At 45.0% G+C, this 22,792-nt stretch overlaps 1 pseudogene; it reads right to left on the bottom strand.

The window, feature by feature from the left end:
• The window catches only part of LOC135574760 (kinesin-like protein KIF26B), a 32,001-nt pseudogene extending 14,304 nt beyond the window's left edge, over positions 1–17,697 (bottom strand).
• Between the last annotated feature and the right edge of the window lie 5,095 nt (positions 17,698–22,792).

Below are 22,792 nucleotides of genomic sequence, written 5' to 3'. Positions count from 1 at the left end.
TGTCATCTGTGGATCTGTTGGGACAGTATGCAAATAGGAGTGTGTCTAGTGTATCCAGAAGGATGCTGTTGATGTGAGCCATGACCAGCCTTTCAAAGCACTTCATGGCTACCGACGTAAGTGCTACGGGGCGGTAATCATTTAGGCAGGTTACCTTCGCTTCCTTGGGCACAGGGACTATGGCGGTCTGCTTGAAACATGTAGTTATTACAGACTCTGTCAGGGAGAGGTTGAAAATTTCTGTGAAGACACTTGCCAGTTGGTCCACACATGCTTTGAGTACACATCCTGGTAATCCATCTGGCCCAGCGGCTTTGTGAATGTTGACCTGTTTAAAAGGTTTTGCTCACATCTGCTACAGAGAGCATTGTCACACAGTCATCCAGAACAACTGGTGCTCTCATGAATTCCTCAGTGTTGCTTGCCTCGAAGAAAGCATGAAAGGCATTTAGCTCGTCTAGTAGGCTTGTGTCATTGGGCAGCTCGCGTCTGGGTTTGCCTTTGTAGTCGGTGATAGTTTTCAAGCCCTGCCACATCCTATGAGAGTCAGAGCCGGTGTAGTGGGATTCAATCTTAATCCTGTATTGATGCTAAGTTTGTTTGATGGTTCACCTGAGGGCATAGCGGGATTTCTTGTAGGCGTCCGGATTAGTGTTCTGCTTCTTGAAAGCGGCAGCTCTAGCATGTAGCTCGTTATGGATTTTGCCTGTAACTCATGGATTCTGATTGGGATATGTACGTACGGTCACTGTGGGGACGACGTCGTCGATGCACTTATTGATGAAGCCGATGACTGAGGTGGTATACGCCTCAATGCCATTGGATGAATCCCAGAACATATTCCAGTCTGTGCTAGCAAAACAGTCCTGTAGCATAGCATCCGCGTCATCTGACCACCTCCGTATTGAGAGAGTCACCGGTACTTCCTGCTTTAGTTTTTTCTTGTAAGCAGGAATCAGGAGGATATAACTAGGGTCAGATTTGCTGAGTGGAGGGAGGGGGAAAGTATGCATCTCTGTTTTTTCTCTGGTTGCACATGTGAGATGCTGGTAAACATTTGGTTAAACTGATTTAAGTTTGACTGCATTAAAGTCCCCGGCCACTAGGAGAGCCGCTTCTGGGTGAGCATTTTCTTGTTTGCTTATGGCCTTGTAGAGTTGGTTGAGTGCGGTCTTAATGCAAGCATCGGTCTGTGGTGGTAAATAGACGGCTACGAATAACATAGATGAGAACTCTCTTGTTAGATAGTGTGGTCTACACCTTATCATAAGGTACTCTACCTCAGGCGAGCAATACCTCGAAACTCATCTTGCACCAGTTGTTCCTGACAAAATTACACACACCCCCACCCCTCGTCTTACCAGACGTAGCTTCTCTGTTCTTCCGGTGCATTGAAAATCCCTCCAGCTCTATATTATCCGTGTCGTCGTTCAGCCATGACTCTGTGAAACATAAGATATTACAGTTCTTAATCTCCCGTTGGTAGGATAATCATAGGTCATCAATTTTCTTTTCCAATGATTTCATGTTAGCAAGTAGAATTGATGGCAGTGGGAGTTTACTCGCTTGCCTACGGATTCTCAAAAGGCAGCCCGATCTGCGTCCTCTTTTCCTCCGTCTTTTCTTCACACAAATTACAGGGATTTGGGCCTGTTCATGGGAGAGCACTATATATTTCTTGTCGGACTCGTTAAAGAAAAAAGCTTCTTCCAGTTCATGGTGAGTCATCCCAGTTCTGATGTCCAGAAGTTATTTTCGGTCATAGGAGACGGTAACAGCAACATTATGTACAAAATAAATTACAAACAACGCAATAAAATATAACAATTGGTTATGGCATGTAAAACGTCAGCCATTTCTCTTCGACGCCATTTTAACTAGATAACACATCCACAAAGTCTCCATCTGCTCCTTGTTTACATCACACTTCCTCATGATTGGTGGATTATACCTCACAACCTCCAACACTTAGTCTGGAATGTAATTACATACTAGCATGGCTAGTGGCTAACGTTAGCCAGCTTGAACTAGCTACTGAGCTAGCATACGAATTTGGTAGCACAGAGTAGATCCTCCATATGGCGTTGAGAAGTTTAGAAGATATCTGGAAATAAGTTAATAAATATTTAATAACCCAAAAACATAACTATGTTTGTACTTATAGGTAACCAGATCGTGACTGCAACTAATTTACTAAGTCTTTGACCACACTGTGTTGTTACATTGGTGAGTAAAAACTCCTACGCTTCACATGAAGCAACATGCAAAGTTATTAATGGGTTGCATCCCAAATGGAACCCAAATGGAGTAGGGTGCAACCATAGTTTGTGCAGGAGTTATTATATCTACAATGTACAGAAATTGAAACATTTACATTACATTTACATTTAAGTCATTTAGCAGACGCTCTTATCCAGAGCGACTTACAAATTGGTGCTTTCACCTTATGACATCCAGTGGAACAGAAACCTTTGGCACCGCCCTCTGAGAGCTGCTGTTGGACGTGCAAAGTAAAGAACATATGGGAGCCGCTGCAGGAGGACCATGGTGAGGTGATGTCACTGCAAGTTCTGCTTGTCGGGCCGTTGGCACGGTGGCGTGATGCGATGGCTTCATCCAGGAGAAAAGCAGCTTTCTCAGCGTTGGGGGCAGAAACTACACTGAGGTGCTTGAGCTGCAAGGAAGGAAGACAACATGTTTTATTTAATTATTTAGATTTAAAATTATATACACTGCTGTTCAAAAGTTTGGGGTCACTTAGAAATGTCCTTGTTTTTGAAAGAAAAGCAATTTTTTTGTCCTTAAAATAACATCAAACTGATCAGAAATACAGTGTAGACATTGTTAATGTTGTAAATGACTATTGTAGCTGGAAATGGCAGATTTTTTATGGAATATCTACATAGGCGTACAGAGGCCTGTTATCAGCAACCATCACTGCTGTGTTCCAATGGCACAATGTGTTAGCTGATCCAAGTTTATTTTAAATAGGCTAATTGATCAGGTGCTTTTACACCTGCATTGCTTGCTGTTTGGGGTTTTAGGCTGGGTTTCTGTACAGCACTTTGAGATATCAGCTGATGTACGAAGGGCTATATAAATACATTTGATTTGATTTGATTTGATTAGAAAACCCTTTCACAATTATGTTAGCAGAGCTGAAAACTGTTGTTCTGATTAAAGAAGCAATAAAACTGTCCTTTAGACTAGCTGAGTATCTGGAGCATCAGCATTTGTGGGTATGATTACAGGCTCAAAATGGCCAGAAACTTTCTTCTGAAACTTGTCAGTCTATTCTTGTTCTGAGAAATTAAGGCTATTTTATGTGAGAAATTGCCAAGAAACTGAAGAGCTCGTACAACGCTGTGTACTACTCCCTTCACAGACAGTGCAAACTGGCTCTAAAAAGAATATAAAGAGGAATGGGAGGCCCCGGTGCACAACAGAACAAGAGGACAAGTACATTAGAGTGTCTAGTTTGAGAAACAGATGCCTCACAAGTCCTCAACTGGCAACTGTTATGTTTGGGGCAAATCCAACACAACCCTGGTGGTGGCTGCATCATGTTATGGCTATGCTTGTCATCGGCAAGGACTAGGGAACAGAGCCAAGCACAGGCAAAATCTTAGAGAAAACCTGGTTCAGTCTGTTTTCCAACAGACACTAGTAGACAAATTAATATTTCATTAGGACAACCTAAAACACAACCTAAAACACCTTAATCAGCTTGATATTCTATGGCAAGATTTGAAAGTGGCTGTCTAGCAATGATTAACAACTAACTTGACATAGCTTGAAGAATTAAAACAATTCTAATATGCATAATACTTACAATATAGGTGTGCAAAGCTCTTAGAGACTTATCCAGAAAGACTTGCAGCTGTAATCGCTGACAAAGGTGATTCTAACATGTATTGACTCAGGGGTGTGATATTTCTGCATTTCATTTTTTATACATTTGCAAATACTCCTAAAAACATGTTTTCACAACATGTGGAATAAGTAAAGGGGTCTGAATACTTTCTGAAGGCCCTGTATGTAGAGAGGGAGAGAGGGGGATAGAGGGACTCTAGCACTCCGGACCTGCACAGCAAAAATTGTAATATTAAATGTTGTTCAATGTGACAATGCCAAAGTCACATGTTTTTCTGTGTTCGTAAGACCTGGGGCTTCATTAAGAAAATGTACTTATGCACACGAATGAAAAAAATAAAATGCAGAACTGACGATTCCATGTTTAGCGTAACAAAGATTCAAGTCTGTTCTATAAGCGTTTCAAATTTCTATCTGATCTGAACCGTCCACAACAATAACACCATCGATCATAATTTACCTGCATTCCATAGATGGGGTCCTCATAGAGATATAGGTCTGCTGGTGGGCTGTCCGAGGTTGCCTGACAGTAAGTCCCTGAGGACCTCGTCCTCCCCACAGACATCAATAGCAGAGACAGACACAGCCAGGCTGGTCCCAGTCCTCCCCCTCCTCCTCTCCATGTGACTGTAGAACCAGGAGATGGCACACGGGATGACCCCTAGACTCTGGCTACTGCTATCACTACCCATCATGGTGTGGGACTTATCTGTTAAATACAGCAATAAGGCACACATCACAATCAGTTTGGGTTCTCGTTCTGTGTGTGTGTGTGTGTGTGTGTGTGTGTGTGTGTGTGTGTGTGTGTGTGTGTGTGTGTGTGTGTGTGTGTGTGTGTGTGTGTGTGTGTGTGTGTGTGTGTGTGTGGCACGCATGTGTGTGCTTGAGAGAGAGAGAAAGCGAGTGAGGGCATCTTGGGAAACAGCTTGTGGGGGGAGGGGCTTAATGCCAAGCTTCTTAAGACGAACGTGATCTAATTACACAAACCACAACAGGCTCATTGGAACTAGCAGTATTTACAGTACCTAGAGACCCTCAACTGCACTGCCATCCAGCATCATGTTATGTCTCCACTGTAGGGTTAAATTGGAAGACAGAGGGGATGGACAGGACAGAATTCCCCCAAATTAAGGTTTTAACTAAGCAGTGTCAATTGTCCTTACACAAAACAATCAAAATACAGTCCTCTGAAATGGCAGTATTTACAGAACATATTTCCCTGATTTTAAGAAGAAAATGTATTAATATTAACAGATTGGATTTACGAACAGCACTTTAACATTGTATATCACTGACACTTATTATCAGACACGTATCCTCCTCCATTACACTCTGAAAAAAGACGGCACTTAAATCACAAAGGGTTCTTCCCTGATGCCCACAAGGAACCCTTTCTGAGTATTTTTTTTTTTGTATTCTTCTTCTTTATTTATTCAGTCAAAACCCACTGAGACCATGGTCTCATTCCCAGTGGTACCCTGATCACAACAGTACAACAACCAATACAATGTAAAACAAAACAGAAATCAATACAAAACACAACATTTATGAAAAACAGTTACAGTCCTCAGCTACTAGGTTAACACCCTAAATGAGATTAATTAGACTATCCTTACAAACAGGTGGCCAGCTGAAGCAAAATGGTCATTAAAAGCCCCACAAATGTCCATTTTGTCTAGTATGGGACAAGAGGCTGTTAAAACCTGCTGGGGCAAAAGGGGGGTGGAGTTTTGCTCCAAAGATTTGACCACTTTCCAAAAGTTAGCTGGATTACCACCACTATCTGACACAATTCAAGAAATATGTTGATTTTGCTTTTGTAACCAGAGATAGACATATATTTCTAAAATGTCTGAAGGACCAATAAGATGTGGAATCAGTGAGCATGGTTACATGCACGTAATAATGTGATTATTGTGGATATAATAGTTTGTTTCAAATGTTTATATGCTTTGCAGGAAGAACAGTTTCCTTAATTATTCTGTTTACATGGACACATCCGGCTACTGATGGGACTTTTTATAAATGCAGGAAATTGGCAATCAAAATAAATGTTATACCACAGTGACTATGCTATTTGATTCTGAGTTTTGACATATAAAGAGTGTATGTGAAAAGTGCATACTTTCAGTTTTTCTGAACTCACTTCTCTCATGGATAAGAGGGAATCTTGCGCTACCCGGTGCTGGTACATGTGCAGATCAAATACACCACTGGAACGCTGATTAAGCTGTTTACACGTCATAATATTTAGAAAGATTGCTCAGAAAACCAGGTGTTTTAATCGGCGTATGCTTACTTCAAGTAAGGCCTAAAGCCGATTAAGATAAACAGAGTAAGGGGTTTACATGACTAATACCATACTTGGCCTTCTGCCATAATCAGGATAATATAAAATGATTAGTGTGCATGTAAACTTCCTCAGTCAGTCCAAGCTACATGTCTTTCCTGTCATTTCACAGACAACTCATGCGTGAACCAAGGATTAGATCTGTCTTTCACCCTTAGTATTTTGTGCGGTGCATGTTCATCTGCAACAGAGTTAAACAGGGAAATAAAACAATTAAGAGCCTGATCCGAGTAAGTGATAGTTAACACAACCCAACAGTCACTCAGCCTCAGCTCAGACAAAAAATGTTGCTCACAAAAATTCCTAAAACATCTTTTTATAATAATGCATAAGCGAGATTTAGGTATCTTAACATCTCTTATGCAGGCAACTGGACAATGGTCACTGAACTCAATGGCGAATATCACATTTGCTGTAAACTTTTGAGGGGTATTTGTTAGAATAATATGTAAGAGAGTAGGTTTTTCAGGGTTTTTTAAATTGGATTTAGCATAGTTGGACCGCAGGTCAGACAATTTGTTAAGAGCACATAAGGAGACAGAGGAAGGGCAATAAATTACCATTACTGTCAAATGGGCATTATTACCCAGGCCCACATTTAGGACTAGACATTCAAATTGCTTAGTGACAGGGGTGGTGATGGATACAGAAACAGTCAAGTTGTTCTCTAAAAACATTATATCCAGTCAGAGACAAATCAGAGTCCAGTATAGACTTCTTTAATAACCAAGATTCAGTTATAACCAGAATGCCCGCCAGATTTACAATAAAATACATTTTTGAAATCAAACTTCCAGCATTTACATGAATTACTCCAAGGCCGCAGCTGCGTGAATTCAGATCAGACGGAATCTCTAATTCGAACATGCCATGTTCAGCCGGTAACCCCCTATTTATTCGAAAATGCCATGGGGTTGGCTTGAATTGGAAGCTCACTCTAATTGAATGAGGTTAAAGGTGTCCACATGCTTCCCAGTTCAGTAGAGTTTGTGCAAATACTATGACAACATTTTGTGACGTTTGTTCGTTTTGGACTTTGCTGAGGGTTTTTCGGCTGTTTGGGGGGACACATTTATTTCTGGAGGCAAGCCAAAGTTCGGAGCCGAAGTCTACGCCCCTGTAACGGTTTTCTAGGTGTGGTGAAGGAGAGTCGGACCAAAACGCAGATTGCGATCCATGTTTAATCAATAATAATGAAACACGAACTTTACAAAAACAATACAAAACGTAACGAAAACCGAAACAGCCTATACTTGTCACCTAACACAGCGACAGGAACAAAGACACTAAGGACAATCACCCACCACAAACTCAAACAATATGGCTGCCTAAATATGGTTCCCAATCAGAGACAACGATAAACACCTGCCTCTGATTGAGAACCACTCCAGACAGCCATAGACTTTGCTAGATAACCCCACTAGCTACAATCCCAATACATACACACCAAAACCCCAAGACAAAACACACCACAATACAAAAACCCCATGCCACACCCTGGCCTAACCCAATACATGAAGAAAAACACAAAATACTTAGACCAGGGCGTGACAGCCCCGTCGTCTGTGATTGGTCGACAGTAGGGATTCTTCAATAAATTCTTTGTTGTCATTGAATGAGCGATGACTCGTTTTCATGCACATTTTTTTCACTGAAAAATACTGCACTAAACATCTATGTAGTTAGATGTAAAATTGCGCGACTAAGATCTCTTCTGCAAAAACATATGAAGATCCTCCAATGCCACCACTCATAGGCAATAGATGGATGAAGCACAGAGGAGGAGAGGTGCAAACTCGCAGCACCACTTTGACCTGTAGGGAGAGATTTCAATGATTTTTCAGGGGGACTATTGGGAGCTGGGATGAATTGATGTTGGCCAGAGGAGGGAAATGAGATCTACAGCATGAAGTTTCTCTCCGTCATGTGAAGTGATACCTTGAGACTCCATTAGCCAACTTGAATAAGTCAAGACTTGAATAAGTCAAGAGCTACAGGTAACTATGTTGAGACTATTTTCTAAATAGGTTGCTTTAGTAAAAACTAAGAGTACTTAAAGAGGCAAGCAGCAGTTGTTCCATCCATTTTTGGACTTTTGTAAATTCATGATATGTACCCATTGATTCTTGAAGATTATACTGTAACTTATAAATGTCTCATGAGCTTAGTTCAACTGTCATACCCCATCAGGACCCAAAATATAAGCTTGTTTAACTCCAATGTTTGTAAACAAAGTAAACATAAACAAACACTGAATAGCCTAAAAACATGGTTAAAACAACCATTTTATATCATGGGTGGTCAGTCCTTGCATCCAGCCCCATCCCTCAACGTTGTGCTGAAACAGTGTTGGGGAGGACGCTTTGTTATGGTTTCAACTGCTGATTGAAATATTCCATATGGGAAAAACACCAGCTAAAACGCATTCTTCAAACGAGAAAACCCATAGAACCAAAACGGCATAAAAATCCATGCATTATTAAACTAAATCCTAGACAATAACACCTAAAGCATCAGATAGGATTGTAGAATAGTCAAAGTAGCTGTTGATATGGGTCACAGGCAGGATCCCTATTAAAGCAGGTTGGAAATGACAGACACGTCAGTTGCGTTAAACCCTGCCAGTCTCCCAGCTTTCCTGATTCTATTCGCTTCTATCCACTGCTATTTATATGTTCCCTTTGAAATAGGTGTAAGAAGAGGTTAAGCTAAACGGAAAAGAGATTTAGCACGGCTAGGCATCCGAGGAGAGATTTCTAACGTTACTCTGGTGAATAGTATGAAATAGGTAGGCAGCATATTTCTACAGTGCTGGACCCCTGCTGTTCACGAGACGGCGTCTCTTTTATATTAACTTGGTTAAAAGAGAAGTATGTCAAGCAAAACCTGTATTAACAGTTAATAAACTACACATTGGTGGTGGATGTTTATGTACTTGTCATGTATTGTCATGTTATGTCTTGTTCCTGTTCTTTCTCTTCACTTCGTTTCCCCCTGCTGGTCGTATTAGGTTACCTTCTCTCCCTTTCCTTCCCCCAGCTGTTCCTCATCTCCTCTAACTACCTCGTTTACTCTCTCCCACCTGTTCCCTTTTTTCCCTCTGATTAGGTCTCTATTTCTCTCTCTGTTTCTGCTTCTGTCTTTGTCAGATTCTCGTTTGCTTCACCCTTGTCCCGTCCTGTCGTAATCTGCCTCTTCATCAGATGCTACGTGTGATCAGGTACCTCTGTCCTCTACAACCCGCGCCTACCCGGAGAGACCAGCAGTCTGTTGCCGCTAACCCTGCTATTCTCCTCTGCTGCTAGAAGGGGACTCTCCTGTAAAGATCAGAGGACTTTATGATTTATTTGTCGCCCTCTCTGCGGGTTGTCTATTTTGTCAACCGATACATCTGAAGAGGATTTATGTCTTCCCTGTGTTTGGACATTAAAATACTCTGTTTCTGTTAAACCGCTTTTGGGTCCCCACTCACCTGCATAACAGAAGAATCTGACCAAGAATGGACCCAGCGACTTCGGATCCTCTCCACTCAGCCGTCGAGATCCAGGGAGCGATGCTAGGCAGACACGAGCAGGAATTGTCTGCTGCTCGACATGCCGTTGAGACCCTGGCCGCCCAAGTCTCCGACCTCTCGAAACATATTCACCATCTCCGCCTCGATCCACCGGCTACTTCCAGGGCTTCCGAGTCTCCGGAGCCCAGAATTAATAACCCGCCGTGTTACTCTGGGGAGCCCACTGAATGCCGCTCGTTCCTCACCCAGTGTGATATTGTGTTTTCTCTCCAGCCCAACACGTACTCCAGGGGCACAGCTCGTATCGCCTACGTCATATCTCTCCTTACTGGACGGGCTCGTGAGTGGGGCACGGCAATCTGGGAGGCGAGGGCTGAGTGTACTAACCAGTATCAGAACTTTAAGGAGGGTTTTTGATCGTTCTGTTTTTGGGGAAGAAGCTTCCAGGGCCCTGTCTTCCCTATGTCAAGGTAATCGATCCATAACTGATTACTCTATAGAGTTTCGCACTCTTGCTGCCTCCAGTGACTGGAACGAGCCGGCTTTGCTCGCTCGTTTTCTGGAGGGTCTCCGCGCGGAGGTAAAGGATGAGATTCTCTCCCGGGAGGTTCCTTCCAGCGTGGATTCCTTGATTGAACTCGCTATTCGCATAGAACGACGGGTTGATCTTCGTCACCGAGCTCGTGGAAGGGAGCTTGCGTTATCCGTTGCCCCCCTCTCCGCATCACTACCATCTTCCTCCACTGGCTCAGGTGCTGAGCCTATGCAGCTGGGGGGTATTCGCATCTCGACTAAGGAGAGGGAACGGAGAATCACCAACCGCCTCTGTCTCTATTGCGGTTCCGCTGGTCATTTTGTCATTTCATGTCCAGTAAAAGCCAGAGCTCATCAGTAAGCGGAGGGCTACTGGTGAGCGCTACTACTCAGGTCTCTCCTTCAAGATCCTGTACTACCTTGTCGGTCCATCTACGCTGGACCGGTTCGGCAGCTTCCTGCAGTGCCTTGATAGACTCTGGGGCGGAGGGCTGTTTTATGGACGAAGCCTGGGCTCGGGAACATGACATTCCTCTCAGACAGTTAGGGAGCCCACGGCCTTGTTCGCCTTGGATGGTAGTCCTCTCCCCAGGATTCAGCGTGAAACGCTACCTTTAAACCTCACTGTCTCTGGTAATCATAGCGAAACCATTTCTTTTTTAATTTTTCGTTCACCTTTTACACCTGTTGTTTTGGGCCATCCCTGGCTAGTGTGTCATAATCCTTCTATTAATTGGTCTAGTAATTCTATCCTCTCCTGGAACGTCTCTTGTCATGTGAAGTGTTTAATGTCTGCTATCCCTCCTGTTTCCTCTGTCTCTTCTTCACAGGAGGAGCCTGGTGATTTGACAGGGGTGCCGGAGGAATATCACGATCTGCGCACGGTGTTCAGTCGGTCCAGGGCCACCTCCCTTCCTCCGCACCGGTCGTATGATTGTAGTATTGATCTCCTTCCGGGTCGAAGATTATTTGTCTGTAGCTCTCGACGCCGGTACCGTAGTCCCTTCCTCCTCTCCCGCCGGAGCGGGGGTTTTTTTTGTTAAGAAAAAGGACGGGACCCTGCGCCCCTGCGTGGATTATCGAGGGTTGAATGACATAACGGTTAAGAATCGTTATCCGCTTCCCCTTATGTCTTCAGCCTTCGAGATCCTGCAGGGAGCCAGGTTTTTCACTAAGTTGGACCTTCGTAACGCTTACCATCTCGTGCGCATCAGGGAGGGGGACGAGTGGAAAACGGCGTTTAACACTCCGTTAGGGCACTTTGAATACCGGGTTCTGCCGTTCGGCCTCGCTAACGCTCCAGCTGTCTTTCAGGCATTAGTGAATGATGTACTGAGAGACATGCTGAACATCTTTGTTTTCGTTTACCTTGACGATATCCTGATTTTTTCACCGTCACTCCAGATTCATGTTCAGCACGTTCGACGTGTCCTCCAGCGCCTTTTAGAGAATTGTCTTTATGTGAAGGCTGAGAAGTGCTCTTTTCATGCCTCCTCCGTCACATTTCTCGGTTCTGTTATTTCCGCTGAAGGCATTAAGATGGATCCCGCTAAGGTCCAAGCTGTCAGCGATTGGCCCGTCCCTAAGTCACGTGTCGAGCTGCAGCGCTTTCTCGGCTTCGCGAATTTCTATCGTCGTTTCATCCGTAATTTCGGTCAGGTGGCAGCTCCTCTCACAGCCCTTACTTCTGTCAAGACGTGCTTTAAGTGGTCCGTTTCTGCCCAGGGAGCTTTTGATCTCCTCAAGAAGCGTTTTACATCCGCACCTATCCTTGTTACACCTGACGTCTCTAGACAGTTCGTTGTCGAGGTTGACGCGTCAGAGGTGGGCATGGGAGCCATTCTTTCCCAGCGCTCCCATTCTGACGACAAGGTCCACCCTTGCGCGTATTTTTCTCATCGCCTGTCGCCGTCGGAACGTAACTATGATGTGGGAAACCGCGAACTGCTCGCCATCCGCTTAGCCCTAGGCGAATGGCGACAGTGGTTGGAGGGGGCGACCGTTCCTTTTGTCGTTTGGACTGACCATAGGAACCTTGAGTACATCCGTTCTGCCAAACGACTTAATGCGCGTCAGGCTCGTTGGGCGCTGTTTTTCGCTCGTTTCGAGTTCGTTATTTCTTATCGTCCGGGCTCTAAGAACACCAAGCCTGATGCTTTATCCCGTCTCTTCAGTTCTTCAGTAGCCTCCACCGACCCCGAGGGATTCTCCTGAGGGGCGTGTTGTCGGGTTGACTGTCTGGGGAATTGAGAGGCAGGTAAAGCAAGCACTCACTCACACTCCGTCGCGCGCTTGTCCTAGGAACCTTCTTTTCGTTCCCGTTCCTACTCGTCTGGCCGTTCTTCAGTGGGCTCACTCTGCCAAGTTAGCCGGCCACCCCGGCGTTCGGGGTACGCTTGCTTCTATTCGCCAGCGTTTTTGGTGGCCCACTCAGGAGCGTGACACACGTCATTTCGTGGCTGCTTGTTCGGACTGCGCGCAGACTAAGTCCGGTAACTCCCCTCCTGCCGGCCGTCTCAGACCACTTTCCATTCCCTCTCGACCGTGGTCTCACATCGCCTTAGACTTTATTACCGGACTGCCTTCGTCAGCGGGGAAGACTGTTATTCTAACGGTTGTCGATAGGTTCTCTAAGGCGGCTCATTTTATTCCCCTCGCTAAGCTTCCTTCTGCTAAAGAGACGGCACAAATCATCATTGAGAATGTTTTCAGAATTCATGGCCTTCCGTCAGACGCCGTTTCGGACAGGGGTCCGCAATTCACGTCTCAATTTTGGAGGAAGTTTTGCCGTTTGATTGGGGCTTCCGTCAGTCTCTCTTCCGGTTTTCACCCCCAGTCTAACGGTCAAGCAGAACGGGCCAATCAGACTATTGGTCGCATCTTACGCAGTCTTTCTTTTCGTAACCCTGCGTCTTGGGCAGAACAGCTCCCCTGGGCAGAATACGCTCACAACTCGTTTCCTTCGTCTGCGACCGGGCTATCTCCTTTTCAGAGTAGCCTCGGGTACCAGCCTCCTCTGTTCTCGTCCCAGCTCGCCGAGTGCAGCGTCCCCTCTGCTCAGGCTTTTGTCCAACGTTGTTAGCGCACCTTGAAGAGGGTCAGGTCTGCACTTTGCCGTTATAGGGCGCAGACTGTGAGAGCCGCTAATAAGCGTAGGACTAAGAGTCCTAGATATTGTCGCGGTCAGAGAGTATAGCTCTCCACTCAAAACCTTCCCCTTAAGACAGCTTCTCGCAAGTTGACCCCGCGGTTCATTGGTCCGTTCCGTATTAATCCTGTCGCAGTGCGACTTCTTCTTCCGCGACATCTTCGTCGCGTCCACCCGGTCTTCCATGTCTCCTGTGTTAAGCCCTTTCTTCGCGCCCCCGTTCGTCTTCCCCCCATCCTTGTCGAGGCGCACCTATCTACAGGGTCCGTAAGATTTTGGACATGCGTCCTCGGGGCCGTGGTCATCAGTACCTAGTGGATTGGGAGGGGTACGGTCCTGAGGAAAAGAGTTGGGTTCCATCTCGGGACGTGCTGGACCGTTCGCTGATCGATGATTTCCTCCGTTGCCGCCAGGTTTCCTCCTCGAGTGCGCCAGGAGGCGCTCGGTGAGTGGGCGGGTACTGTCATGTATTGTCATGTTATGTCTTGTTCCTGTTCTTTCTCTTCACTTCGTTTCCCCCTGCTGGTCGTATTAGGTTACCTTCTCTCCCTTTCCTTCCCCCAGCTGTTCCTCATCTCCTCTAACTACCTCGTTTACTCTTTCCCACCTGTTCCCTTTTTTCCCTCTGATTAGGTCTCTATTTCTCTCTCTGTTTCTGCTTCTGTCTTTGTCAGATTCTCGTTTGCTTCACCCTTGTCCCGTCCTGTCGTAATCTGCCTCTTCATCAGATGCTACGTGTGATCAGGTACCTCTGTCCTCTACAACCCGCGCCTACCCGGAGAGACCAGCAGTCTGTTGCCGCTAACCCTGCTATTCTCCTCTGCTGCTAGAAGGGGACTCTCCTGTAAAGATCAGAGGACTTTATGATTTATTTGTCGCCCTCTCTGCGGGTTGTCTATTTTGTCAACCGATACATCTGAAGAGGATTTATGTCTTCCCTGTGTTTGGACATTAAAATACTCTGTTTCTGTTAAACCGCTTTTGGGTCCTCACTCACCTGCATAACAGTACTATAAAGCATTGAGATCCTATAATTCGGTGACGTGATTCTATGTGTAATTGTATGAGGTAAAGTGTGAAAAATGCCTTTGAGCATCTGTAAAAGCACTGCATACCTTCAATTAATGATCAATTATTATGAATTCATTACATCCTATATATCCTGAGTAAGAATTCTATGTTAACTGATTTCCACAGGTCCAGAGATGAACTCAGGAACACTGTGGATTTAAAGGCTCTAGGAGGTTTTATGTTCAGTTAGCTAAGACCCCAACAGCCACCCCACTAAGATCCCTCTGAGGTCTGACTCTGCACATGGGAAGGAACAGAACCTCACAGAATCACTACATGAAGTCAATGAACCACATAATAATGCTAAATGAACTGAACTGAACTTATAAAACCTCTCTCTCTATCTCGCTCTTATAAAAGCTGTCAAGTGTGATTTACTTGATATCACAAAGCAGCACTTTAGGGCTGCATGATGTAATATCTGAGCATTGATGATGATGAATCATAATAAAAGCCAGTGATGGGAGCTAGTCAGTCTGCTATCAGTCTGCTATCGGAAGGAGGATTGCTTTGTAACTCCTTCCCTGCAGAACAGATACAGGAGTCGTCTCTAACTCTATTCTATTGACCTTGTGTCGCGTTCTAGTTATGGGGGCTGAATCATTCAAGAAGCCATTTACTGAGAGGGGGGGAGAGAGAGAGAGAGAGAGAGGGAGAGAGAGAGAGAGAGAGAGAGAGATTCTCCCTGCGTTGCTCTGGGCTGAGTGCAAAATTAACCTCTTTCTCAATGTCAACAAAACAAAGGAACTGATCATGGACTTCAGGAAACAGCAGAGGGAGCTGATCATGGACTTCAGGAAACAGCAGAGGGAACTGATCATGGACTTCAGGAAACAGCAGAGGGAGCTGATCATGGACTTCAGGAAACAGCAGAGGGAGCTGATCATGGACTTCAGGAAACAGCAGAGGGAGCTGATCATGGACTTCAGGAAACAGCAGAGGGAGCTGATCATGGACTTCAGGAAACAGCAGAGGGAGCTGATCATGGACTTCAGGAAACAGCAGAGGGAGCACGCCCCCATCCACATCAATGGGGCAGCAGTGGAGAAAATGATAAGCTTCAAGTTCTTCGGTATATACATTACTGACAATCTGAAATGGTCCACCGACACAGACAGTGTGGTGAAGAAGGCGCATTAACGCCTTCAACCTCAGGAGGCTGAAGAAATTCATCTTAGGCACTTGAGCCACAGACTGTTCACCCCGCTGCCATCCAGGAGGGGAGGTACGTACAGGTGCATCAAAGCTGGGACCGAGAGACTGAAAACCAGCTTCTAGCTAAAGGCCATCAGACTGTTAAATAGTCACCACTAGCCGGCCTCCTCCCAGTATCCTGCCCTGAAATTAGTCTCTGTTACTAGCCGGCTACCACCCGGTACTCTACCCTGCACCTTAGAGACTGCTGCTCTATGTACATAGTCATGGAACACTGGTCACTAATAATGTTTACATACTTTTCTACCCACTTCATATGTATATACTGTATTCTAGTCAAGGCCTATACCATTTAGCTATTGCTGTACATATACAATTATGTCCTACTGTCACGCCCTGACCTTAGATACTTTTTATTCTTTATGTTTGGTTAGGTCAGGGTGTGACACAGGTGGGAAAGTCTTTGCTTTCTATTTCTTTGTTTTTGGCCGTGTGTGGTTCCCAATCAGAGGCACCTGTCTATCCTTGTCTCTGATTGGGGATCACATATAAGTTGTCATTTTCCTTTTGGGTTTTGTGGAATCTTGTTTTTTGTTTAGTGTCTGTACCTGACAGAACTGTGTGCTTTCGTTTTCTATTTTGTTATTTTGTTCGAGTGTTTTTTGAAAATAAAAATCATGAACACTTTCCACGCTGTGCTTTGGTCCACTCCTTTCGACGAGAGTCGTTACACCTACATATCCTACATATATACTACATATTATATTTATATACTGTACATAATGTCTATACATCCCATAATATACATATATATTTATTCTCCGACATAGCTCGTCCTAATATTTCTTAATTCCATAGTTTTACTTTTTAGATTAGAGTGTATAGTTGTGTATTGCTAGATATTACTGCACTGTTGGAACTAGGAACACAAGATTTTTGCTACACCTGCAATAATATCTAAATATGTGTATGCGACCAATAAAATGTGATTTGATTTGCAGGTGGGATGGGATGTGATGAGATGAGATGGGAGGAGATGAGATGAGGTGGGACCCAGGCCTGTGTCACGCCCTGACCTTAGTTATCTTTGTTTTCTTTATTATTTTGGTTAGGTCAGGGTGTGACAAGGGTGGTTGGTTTAGTTTTTGTATTTCTAGGTGTTTTTGTCCTGTCTAGGGTTTTTGTATATCTATGGGGTTTAATAAGTCTAGGTATATATAGGTCTATGGTGGACTGAATTGGTTCCCAATCAGAGGCAGCTGTTTATCGTTGTCTCTAATCGGGGATCCTATTTAGGTTGCCGTTTTGGTTTTGTGGGTTATTATTCTATGTTTAGTTGCCTGTTTGCACTAGTCATATTGCTTCACGGTCCGTTTTGTTATTTTGTATAGTTTTGTTCAGTGTTGCATTCGTTTAAAAAATAGAATGTACGCTTATCACGCTGCGCCTTGGTCTCCTCCTTATGACGACCGTGACAGAATAACCCACCAAACCAGGACCAAACAGCGTGAAAAGGAGGAACAGCGCTTAATGGGGAAATGGACCTGGGAGGAGATATTAGATGGAGCAGGACCCTGGACACAGCCGGGGGAGTATCGCTGTCCTAAGGAGGAGTTAGATGCAGCGAAAGCGGAACGGCAGTCCCAAGATAAAAAATTGGGAGGGGGTCACACGAGGAGATTGCATGAGTCAGGTCGGAGACCTGAGCCTACTCCTCGTGCTTACCTCGCATTGGCCGGGCTAGAATGGGCATTCAGCCAGGAAGGAGGCTGCCGGCTCAGTGCTCCTGGTCACCAGTATACCTCTTTGGACCAGGATATCCTGTGCCGGCTCTGCATACTGTGTCTCCGGTGAGTCTGCACAACCCAGTGCGTCCTGTGCCAGCACCCTGCATTTGCAGGGCAAAAATAAACATCCAGCCAGGACGGGTTGTGTCAGCTCTACACTCCAGACCTCCAGTACGGCTCCACAGTCCAGTACGCCCTGTTCCTCCTCCCCGCACTCGCCCTGAGGTGCGTGTCCACAGCCTGGTACCACCAGGGCCGGCACCATGCACCAGGCCTACAGTGCGCCACGGCAGTCCAGAGTGTCCAGTGACAGTACCCAGTCCAGAGCGTCCGGCGACAGTACCCAGTCCGGAGCCTCCAACGACGGGCCACAGTCCGGAACCTCCAACGACGGGCCACAGTCCAGAGCCTCCAACGACGGGCCACAGTCCGGAGCCTCCAACGACGGGCCACAGTCCGGAACCTCCAACGACGGGCCACAGTCCAGAGCCTCCAACGACGGGCCACAGTCCGGAACCTCTAACGACGGGCCACAGTCCGGAGCCTCCAACGACGGGCCACAGTCCGGAAACCTCCAACGACGGGCCACAGTCCAGAGCCTCCAACGACGGGCCACAGTCCGGAGCCTCCAACGACGGGCCACAGTCAGGAGTCTCCAACGACGGGCCACAGTCCGGGGTCTCCAGCGATGGGCCACAGTCCGGGGTCTCCAGCGACGGGCCACAGTTCAGAACATCCGACGATGATCCATGGGTCAGTGCTACAAGAGCGGACTCAGTGTAAAGAAGGGGGGCGGCGTCCAGAACCAGAACCGCCACCAAGGTTAGATGCCCAACCAGACCCTCCCATATAGGTTTAGATTTGCGGCCGGGAGTCCGCACCTTCTAGGGGGGGGGGGGGTACTGTCACGCCCTGACCTTAGTTATCTTTGTTTTCTTTATTATTTTGGTTAGGTCAAGGTGTGACAAGGGTGGTTGGTTTAGTTTTTTGTATTTCTAGGTGTTTTTGTCCTGTCTAGGGTTTTTGTATATCTATTGGATTTTAGTATGTCTAGGTATATGTAGGTCTATGGTGGCCTGAATTGGTTCCCAATCAGAGGCAGCTGTTTAACATTATTTTTTATTAACTTTTCCATGAGTTTTCCCGAACACTCCAACTTCCCAGCACGGTGGGTCCAACAGTGTCAAATCCACTGGCCCTTACAGGACCTCTCGAGCCGACGCAAGGTCCCGCCAGAGATGTCCTGGATAGGACATCTGTCCTCGGACACAGAGCTCCATGAGGGGCGGTCTGTTGATTTCCAGTACTCCTGCAATACTGTACCGCTCACAGTCTGAGTCTCAGAGTAGAATCTGGTTGATTTACATTGAGGAGCATCTGTTGTCTGTGAAATATACACAAATACCACCTTAATAAACTGCAGGCAAGAAAACAAACATGAGTTGAAAAGGGGTGTTTTGGCTGTCCCCATATGGGAACCCTTTTTGCTTCCAGGTAGAACCCATAAAAGGGTTCCCATATGGGGACAGCCAAAACACCCCTTTTCAACTCATGTTTGTAGAATCCTCTGTGGAAAAGGTTCTACATTAAATCCAAAATGACTCTACCTGGAACCCAAAAAGGTTCCGCAAAGGTGTATCCTATGGTGACAGCAGAAGTACCTTTTAGGTTCTAGATAGCACCTTTTTTTCTGTGTCCCATGATATCATTTCAACCTAATGTCATCAAATAATAAGTACATACTTAGGCTGTGGGTTGCACAGTTCCATCTAAACAACTTAAGATAAATACTGAATAATTTAAAAAAAAATGTAATATTAAATCAAGTGTCCTTTACCCAAAACCTTCAGTTCCCTGCTGTGGGACATCTCTCCTTCTCGCTCCGAGTGAGAGATGCCATAGCAAAAGGTTACATAACGGAACACTATAATGGAAAATGTAACAAAGGCAAAAAGAAGGATAAAGGATATGCTGTCCACTTTAGTCAGTGTTAGTTTTTTTTTGTACATGGGTAAAAAAAAAAAAACTTAAGGAAAGATATTAAGCAATTATGTTATTGTAACCCAGTATTCCAACTTGCACGTCTTGTCATGTTGAGCTAGTGGTGGCGGTGTGAATGAAGGTGCGTGTAATGTCAGAGCGCATCAAGAGGGAGAGCGCTCCCACACAACTAATTATTGCTTTTCTTTGTGCATTCTCCTAGTTGTCCACATGGAGGCAGTGAAGTGCAAACTATAAACACAGTTAGAATGATAAACCAGATATTTCACCAGATGTAAAAATGTGAAGCATCCGGTTGGAGTTTCCACTCCTTACCAAATATGGTGATGAGAGGAATATCACTGTCCGGTCGTGGGAGAAGATGGAGCGAGATGGACTTTGGCCAATATTCTGCTAATTTTCTTATCGATGAAACAATTGATTTCGATAGTTTTCTGTTTCCAAAACTAGAATCTGAAACAAAGATAGTGGACTACGTTTTGTAGGCTTTACCCTTTGCCAACGTTTTTTTTTAAAAATGCGTTGTTTAGGAGTGCAAGGTCAAAATTGAGTTATTGCACACGCGCACTTTGCAGAGTAGGTGTTCCTTAACGAAAATATGCAAAAGAAATGCCATTAGGTTCCCACTAGCTTGCGCTTGGCTCTGCCCACCTCCTTGCGTGGTCTGACCGCTATGATTCATTTGCTCCCATTGAAAACGACAGGCTCTGGTCTGTCTTGGGTTAGTTATAAAACATCTTTGCTATTAACGTGGCACTCGAGTTTGTGGTCTGTATGTGAAATAATCCGATTTCATGTCGAACGGTTTGTGCCTAACATAATGCTTGTTTAGATATTATAGGACATATTTTCAAATGAGAAGATAGTAAGTGTGTCTAGAGGACATTCCATGAACCAGGGCTGTGTTCAGTACATAAAATCACGAGGAGGCTGGTGGTAGGATAGAACGGAGTGGTTTCCATACGTTTGATGTGTTTGATACCTTTCCAGTTACACCATTCCCGCCATTACAATGGACCCGCCCTCCTATAGCTCCACCCACCATCAAATCACATTTTATTTGTCACATACACATGGTTAGCAGATGTTAATGCGAGTGTTTGTCAAAATGCTTGTGCTTCTAGTTCCGACCATGCAGTAATATCGAACAAGTAATCTAACAATTTCACAACAATTACCTTATACACACAAGTGTAAAGGAATGAATAAGAATATGGACATAAAAATATATGAATGAGTGATGGTACAGAACGGCATAGGCAAGATGAAGTAGATGGAATAGAGTGCAGTATATACATATGAGATGAGTAATGTAGGGTATGTAAACATTATATAAAGTGGCATTGTTTAAAGTGGCTAGTGATACATTTATTACATACATTTTTCATTATTAAAGTGGCTAGAGATGAGTCAGTATGTTGGCAGCAGCCACTCAATATTAGTGATGGCTGTTTAACAGTCTGATGACCTTGAGATAGAAGCAGTTTTGTCTCTCGGTCCCTGCTTTGATGCACCTGTACTGACCTCGCCTTCTGGATGGTAGCGATGTGAACAGGCAGTGGCTCGGGTGGTTGTTGTCCTTGATGATCTTTTTGGCCTTCCTGTGACATCGGGTGGTGTAGGTGTCCTGGAGGGCAGGTAGTTTGCCCCCGGTGATGCGTTGTGCAGACCTCACTACCCTCTGGAGAGCCTTACAGTTCAGGTGGTGATACAGCCCGACAGGATGCTCTCAATTGTGCATCTGTAAAGGTTTGTGAGTGCTTTTGGTGACAAGCCAAATTTCTTCAGCCTCCTGAGGTTGAAGAGGCGCTGCTGCGCCTTCTTCACCACGCTGTCTGTGTGGGTGGACCATTTCAGTTTGTCCGTGATGTGTACACCGAGGAACTTGAAACTTTCCACCTTCCCCACTACTGTCCCATCGATGTGGATAGGGGGCTGCTCCCTCTGCTGTTTCCTGAAGTCCACGATCATCTCCTTTGTTTTGTTAACATTGAGTTTGAGGTTATTTTCCTGACAGCCTCCTCTGACTAAAATGGAATGGAATGATCACGGAAACAGTGCTGTACTGAATGACCATTTGAAACACAGGGAGGGGTTGGCTTGTAGCTTCAAAACACACCTCTTCCCTTTAAAGAGTAACTTTAATGAAACCAGATGTTTTAGACTTAGTTATAGTGAAAGACGTCAATTCTGGTCATCATTTTTGCCATTTTGTTGCAAAAGTGATATATTTTGGTAGTTTAGTAGTAAATCTAGCTCCTTTTGCCCCTAGCAGGTCAAATCTACCATTGAAATCGTGATGTGGAGGTGTTCAGTATGAAATACACTCCCTTCTAGATGTGCTGTGTGGTAACACCCAATGATATATATAAACTAGATTACTAATACCTTTGTAAAATAGATTTTGGAAGCTATAGAAATTAATTTAATAATGTCTACATTCACTTTTTTATTTTACTAGGCAAGTCAGTTAAGAACAAATTCTTATTTTCAATGATGGCCTAGGAACAGTGGGTTAACTGCCTGTTCAGGGGCAGAACAACAGATTTGTACTTTGTCAGCTTGGGGGTTTGAACTTGCAACCTTCCAGTTACTAGTCCAACGCTCTAACCACTAGGCTACCCTGCCACCCCAAATGTATTGCAAAGGACAAATCGAGCACGATGCCGCATCGCCATGCGCTTCCCAAATGTTGTAAGGATGCAGAGGGCTCCATATAGCGTTGTATAGCTCCACATCAACAAGATTGGTTGACTGTAGATGAGGGTCCTTTATAAACACAAACTCACTTGCTTGACAACTTCCACCACAACAGCTCTGCGCCGCTATGTGAAGCGCAAGAAGTATGAAAGCCCTCACTTCTGCAGAAGTCCGTAAATGCTGCACGGCCAATGCAGACAGCAGATTGACCATGTAGAGCCTTTAAGCAAGCAGCGCGATGTCCTTTACACCCACACACTTCTAATTATGAAACGTGAAAGCATACCTGTGAGAGGGGATGCCTTGGTAGTACAGTTATGGTCAAAAGTTTTGAGAATGACACAAATATACATTTTCACAGTCTGCTGCCTCAGTTTGTATGATGGGAATTTGCATATACTCCAGAATGTAATGAAGAGTGATCAGATGAATTGCAATTAATTGCAAAGTCCCTCTTTGCCATGCAAATTAACTGAATCCCCCAAAAAACATTTCCACTGCATTTCAGCCCTGCCACAAAAGGACCAGCTGACATCATGTCTGTGATTCTCTCGTTAACACAGGTGTGAGTGTTGACGAGGACAAGGCTGGAGATCACTCTGTCATGCTGATTGAGTTCGAATAACAGACTGGAAGCTTCAAAAGGAGGGTGGTGCTTG

Source organism: Oncorhynchus nerka, linkage group LG13 (genome assembly GCF_034236695.1).
Source record: "Oncorhynchus nerka isolate Pitt River linkage group LG13, Oner_Uvic_2.0, whole genome shotgun sequence".
Taxonomy (NCBI): Eukaryota; Metazoa; Chordata; class Actinopteri; order Salmoniformes; family Salmonidae; genus Oncorhynchus; species Oncorhynchus nerka.
This window is presented reverse-complemented; position numbering and strand designations above follow the sequence as displayed.